Raw genomic sequence first — 6000 nt, 5'->3', positions numbered from 1 at the left:
GTAGAGAGCAAGCACCTGGAAACTAAACACGGAGAGTTTGTTGGATCATCAGCCCCATCAAAAGTGAATGATTCACGCAGATGCTTCCTACCTGATATCATCTGAAAACTCTCATCAGATTGTTTACCAGAATGCATTAATTAGAGAGCATTGGAGACAGGGTGATTGAAGGTAACCCCGGATGAATCCTACAGTACTTGATAGACCACGGATTTTGGGACTATCGGGAAAGGAGGCGAATGTTACAATGAGGGCAGGCATGATCCAAAGGACTGGTGTTGATGGAATGAGAGGTCAATTGCATTATTTAGTCTCTAAATTTTGTGAACCTCGATACTGCACCTGGTTGTTTAATTGCTGGTAACTTTGGAATTCAACTGGATCAATTACAAAACTGTTGTAAAAGTGTCAGATTTATTTTAAAGTCGTCAGCCGTTTATCAAGTGTCTGCAACGTTTCTTTTATTAATATATAGGCCATAAATATCTGACCTGTATTGAACTGAACATTACCGTCAAGTGACATGTCCTGAACGTGGGACCTGAAGAGAGCAGGAGCCTTGTTTGGAGGAAATCTGCGTCACTTCTTCCCAAGCTCGGCCTCCTGCAGCAAGAAGAGACCATTTCTCTGAATGAAGAGATGTTAAATTGAAAGAACATTGGGTGACAAGGAATGTGGAACAGCCATTCAAGAGGAAGGGGCAGATTGGTTTCACAGGTTAGAGCAACATCGAGGCTGAAGGGTCCATTCTGCGCTGTGATGTTCTATATTCGAGAGCTCTGGTTAGACACACTTGGACTGTGTTTTCAGTTCTGCTTGTCTTAAGGCAGGAAAGATGTGGCAGCTTTAGAAAGGGTTCAGACGAGATTGTTCATGATACTTCCTGGACTGGAGACCTGGTCGTATGAAGAAAGGTTGTGGGAACTTATGCTTTTCTCATTGGAGCGAAGAAGGATGAGAAGTGACTTCAGAGAGCTGTACAAGATGTTGAGAGGCGTAGATAAAATAGATAACCAGAGACATATTACTACAGTGGAAATGTTTCTCTCAAGTGGCCATAATTTTAAGGTAATTGAAGGAAGGTTTAGCGGATATCTCAGAGGTATATGCTTTACACAAAGCGTGATGGCTATGTGGAATGCACTGTTAGCAGTGGTCGTCGAGTCAAATACATTAGGCACATTTAAGCGACCCTTGGATAGGCCCATGGAAAGTAGTGCACTGAACGATATGTAAGTTAGTCTGATTTTTCCATGAAAGGTTGGCACAATACGGAGAGCTGAGGAATCTCTATTATGCTGTATGTTGTACCTACTGTAAACTGCCAACACGGAGAAGGGCAGATTGTTTTACGTTTTGTAGCCTTCGTATGAGAAATAGATAACAGGAAGATGCAAGTTTAATGTTTGCAGAAAGAGACTGAACTTTTCCATCAATATAGAGTATCCCAGCAGCACACATTCAAATTGCAGGTTGGGATATCGGGAAGTGAGTGGTTCAGCATAAAAGCAGAAGGATCATTTTCGAGTTGGGGGCTGATTTATTTTTCTTAGATATTTTATCTTTACTTCTCTTGATACACCCGAACAATCTCACGAACGGTACCGACTTATGCACTTCACACGTATTGCAACTACTCTGATGAGCTAACGAAAATACCCTTTCCCTTGACTCACTCTGGTCTCTCCCCTGTGCGTGGACAGACTGGTTTTACAAGGTTGGAGCTGCTGTATAATGCACATCCTCACAATCTATTGCAGGATAATCAGCTGCAGATTCACAGAGTGCTGGGAAGCAATTGTTTAACATTGTGTCTCAAAACAGTCGCTTTAACAGATCCAAGTTCAAATGCTTCACCAGGTAAGTAATCTATGTCTACAACCCAGTTTGTGAACATCCACAAAACCATATGTGAAATGTCCAACATTCTCCAGTCAAGAAGTGGACGACAGAGAAACTGCTCCTACCTTGAATCGAAGGCTTGGCGAATGGAGAGGTAACCCAGTATCACAGCAGTCCAGAGAAACCCCTTGGAATTGGCAGTGGAATCTGAGCACCATGCACCAACCCCTGACAATGCACACTTTGATAGATGTCTGCAAATTCACCAAATAAAAAAGTGGATATTGACTTTTAGAATAACCTTTCCATGTGACCCAGTCGCACAATCTGTTGAAATTATTTAAAAATTGCATGTTACTCTGATTTATTGAGAACCTATTTACCTGGAAGCAGAATTATTCAACGAACAGTTGTGAGCCCTGTTTTCGTGAGGTATTATATGGTCAATTTCATTTATCAACTAAATGCCATTTCATGCTCCACCACCCACCTCAAACAATTCTACCAGCCTTCTCTACTTTCCCTGGCAGCTCATTCCGTAGATGCTCCGCACTCTGTGTGAGTTCTCCTTTCCTGTTTCTAAGCTCAGCCCATCCTACTTCAGTAGATGAGTCCGTAAACGTCTTTTCTGCCACCGTAATATTTCCATTACTAACAACGCCACACTCTCCGCTCCTTTCCTATCTTGTCTGTTCTTTCAGAAACATTTAACTGCACGACTTTGCAAGAACCATTCATGTCCCTGTTCTATCCATGTCTCCCAAATGACTACATCATCAAAATCCAATGTCCCAACCCATGCAGCAAGTTCACTTACCTTAACATGGATGTTCCTGGCATTGACACAGACCTACTTAAAACCACATTCCTGGTTGCTGGTGCAGTCTTGCGACCTTGAAACCTCATTTCTGATCTCACGACTCTCAACCTCCTGTACACTGGAACAACAAATTCGCTTGTCACCGTCCTCCTGAATTATTTTAAATCCTCACGAGCTGCATTTGCAAATTTCTTTTCGAGGATATTGGTACCAAACTTTTACGTGTGAACCATCTTGTTTGGAGAGACACCACCTACTCCAAAATGAGGACGAATTATCCAGGTATCCGATACCCTCCCACCTGCACCATACTTGTTGCCACGTCTTCAACATGTCTCTCTCCAGATTTCTTACATCGCTTGCACGTGGCACGGGCACCAACTCAGTGATAACAACGCTGTTTGGTCTCACACTATGACATGAGAACAACTTTTATACAGAGAGTGGTTCGTGTGTGGAAGAACCTACCACGGGAAGTGATGGATACAGGTATAGTTGCAATGTTTAAAATACATTTGGAGAAGTACATGAATACGCAAGGTTTGGAGGGATATGGGCCAAATACCTGAAAGTGGGACTCGATGTGTTTGGGATCATGACCAGCGTGGACTAGTTGAACTTAAGGTTATTTTCCCACACTGTATGATTCTATGGTTCTATAACTCAACAATTACTCTCTGAAGTGGAAATGTTCTTCCTCTCACAGCCCTATTTGAAAATCACGCTCCTCGTGGTGTCCCCAGATTTCCATTTGAGTTCGCTGAGTGTAAAGACTGTCCAATGAAAATTTGACAAAAAGCAATTTATCAATAAAAAATCTCCTATGATTTCAGGATTGAAATTGGGAAGAAGCACGCATTTCTCATAGTTTAAATTTGTTGTGCACGTATCTTTTTTTTAATCCAGGTCTCATTGAAAGAAAGGTTGCGCACGAGTGCTGTGCATATTGCTCCCAATCAATATGATGGCCTTCAATCCGGCCACAGCACCTGCTTTAGACACGCTTCCTATTCCTGGTCTGCTTCAAGCCAGGGCCTCAAGTTTTACTTTACAATTTCCAAGGATGTCCGCTTGTTTAAAAGACATCCCAATCTCTGTTCTCTCCATTCCAAGGATACACACGGCATATTCTCACCTTTTACAACTACCAACCACCCGCAGCCAGCCTCAGTTACAACGACAATGCGACTGCACAGAGGAAGAGCAACGCCAGATATACACCGCCCCATATCCACTCCAACTGGTTGGAAGACCCGTTTCCCAGCTTCGTCCTCCATGCCTGGCCAGTGATCCTATTGATCTGGTGTCACTGTCACTCACTCGGGCCACATTGTGACCAAAAACATGTGCAATTCATGGTGAGACGGTAGGATCCTCAGTGCGGATCTGGACTCACAAGTCAAACCAGGAACTTGATTCCCATCCCCAGTCCCCAATGTGTGACATCTGCTTCGCTCAGAATCTCTCAGGGTGACCTATTTAACACAGCGACAAGGAATTTAATCGAACAGAAGGCAGTGGAATTGTGGAATGTATTACAGCAGAAGGTTGTCAAGGCGAGCTAGTTTAATATGATCATGGAAGCAGTTAAAATTGCCGGTGATATTCCAACAGGTTTTTTAGGAAACAATTGCTTTCGTATCACTTCCCCTTCTTCAGTTCGCTGACAGCTACCTGAGGAAGAAGTAGCGTTACCAACGCGAGTGATTCCAAATACATCTTTTGGATAATACTTTAGTGATGTGTGATTTTTCACTTTGTACACCATAGTCAAACACTGGGACCTCTCATCATGGAAACAGGAACAAGGCGAGATAATTCAGCCCTGCGAGCCTTCAATGTGATCACAGCGAGTTGGACATTCCTCACGTCCACTTTCCTGCTCTTTCCCCACAACCCTCTATTCCCAGGGATATCAAGAATCTGTCCCACCCTTAAATGTCGACAAGAACTCTACGCCCACATGTCATTGGCGAGGACCTCCAATGTCTCACAAACCTTGAGACAAAACATTTCTCCTCATCTCAGCCTTCGTTCAGTGTGTTTTATTTTTCTGTGACTGCGCCCTCTGATCATAGATACTTCCAGAAAGGGAAACATTCTTTCAAAATCAGTGCTTCGGCCATAACATTTCTTCACGACCCATTGAAGGGTTATGCCCAAAATGTCGACACTCTTGCTCCTCAGATGCTGCTTGACCTGCTGTGCCTTTTCTAGAGCGATAGTTTATTGACTCTAACTCTCCATTATCTGCAGTCCTCACTATTCTGTTGTGTTTGAGAGAGATGAGCATAGGCAGACTGTGAGAGAGGCAGAGTGAAGTGCACACTGGGAAGTACCGCTCTCCTTGGAGCACTCCATCAAATTGTTGACTTACATTCACCGTCAGGGAAATAAATGTTTAAAATGAACCCTTCAACACCTCCAGACAGCAGAAAAATGCTTTGTTGCAATGATGCGTTTCCGAAGAGTTTTCAATCCTGTCCTCTAACGACAGAGTCTGATAAATGCAAGACCACTGGTGCGAGTACATTATCTCTCCCACCTTTAGGCGCCAAGGTCACAATTTTCAGTCTATTAACTAACTTTGCTGCCTAATTCCAGTTTGAGTTTCTAGAATGGTGGCGGTGTGAGACTGATGGAAAGTCTGAGGTCTTCGGCCAGCACGTTAAAGTCGTCTAAAAATGATAAGTTCGCAGCTCCGGTCCGCACTGGGGGTTCCTATTCTTCAGGAAGTTGGCGTCTCTTCATGCTGAACAAACTACTGTTCGCATTTATTTCTAAATATTGCATGTTGATTACAAATAAAATGTATTTTTACAGAGTGCCAGCCACCCTTCAAAACCAAACCAAAGCGTTTCAGTTTCATTGTGACACTTTCCGAATTGCAGACTCTTGAGGAGATTTGGAAGTCCATTCCTGCACACTGAGATACCTCAGACGGAGATCTGTCGATGACCAGTTCACCTGTGTTCGTTAATTATGGCTGAAGGATTAATATCGGGTTGCAGGACACTCGGGTTAACTTTTCTTATTCTCACAGTCCTTCTAATTGTGATAATTTAATAACAACGGTTATTTTGTATACCGGTATATTACCTCTGAAAAGACATTTTGAGCATTGTATTTCCTTTGAAAAATATCAAATATCTGAAATCCGCTGGAATGCATTCCAATATAAGCTTCGTACTGCTGCATGGAATGTTAAGTTATTCGCATGCTTAACACAATGTATCAAAAACCAAACACTTTTATGTATTGGTGATCATAAATGTGGGTAGTGATGTCCAGGAGGGCAGAAGAAATTGTTAAGGATGCAGAATGATCGGATCTCAACG

This window comes from Chiloscyllium plagiosum, unplaced genomic scaffold (assembly GCF_037043375.1).
Source record: "Chiloscyllium plagiosum isolate Xiang-an unplaced genomic scaffold, Cpla_swu_hap1 HiC_scaffold_50, whole genome shotgun sequence".
In the NCBI taxonomy this organism is placed as follows: Eukaryota; Metazoa; Chordata; class Chondrichthyes; order Orectolobiformes; family Hemiscylliidae; genus Chiloscyllium; species Chiloscyllium plagiosum.
This window is presented reverse-complemented; position numbering follows the sequence as displayed.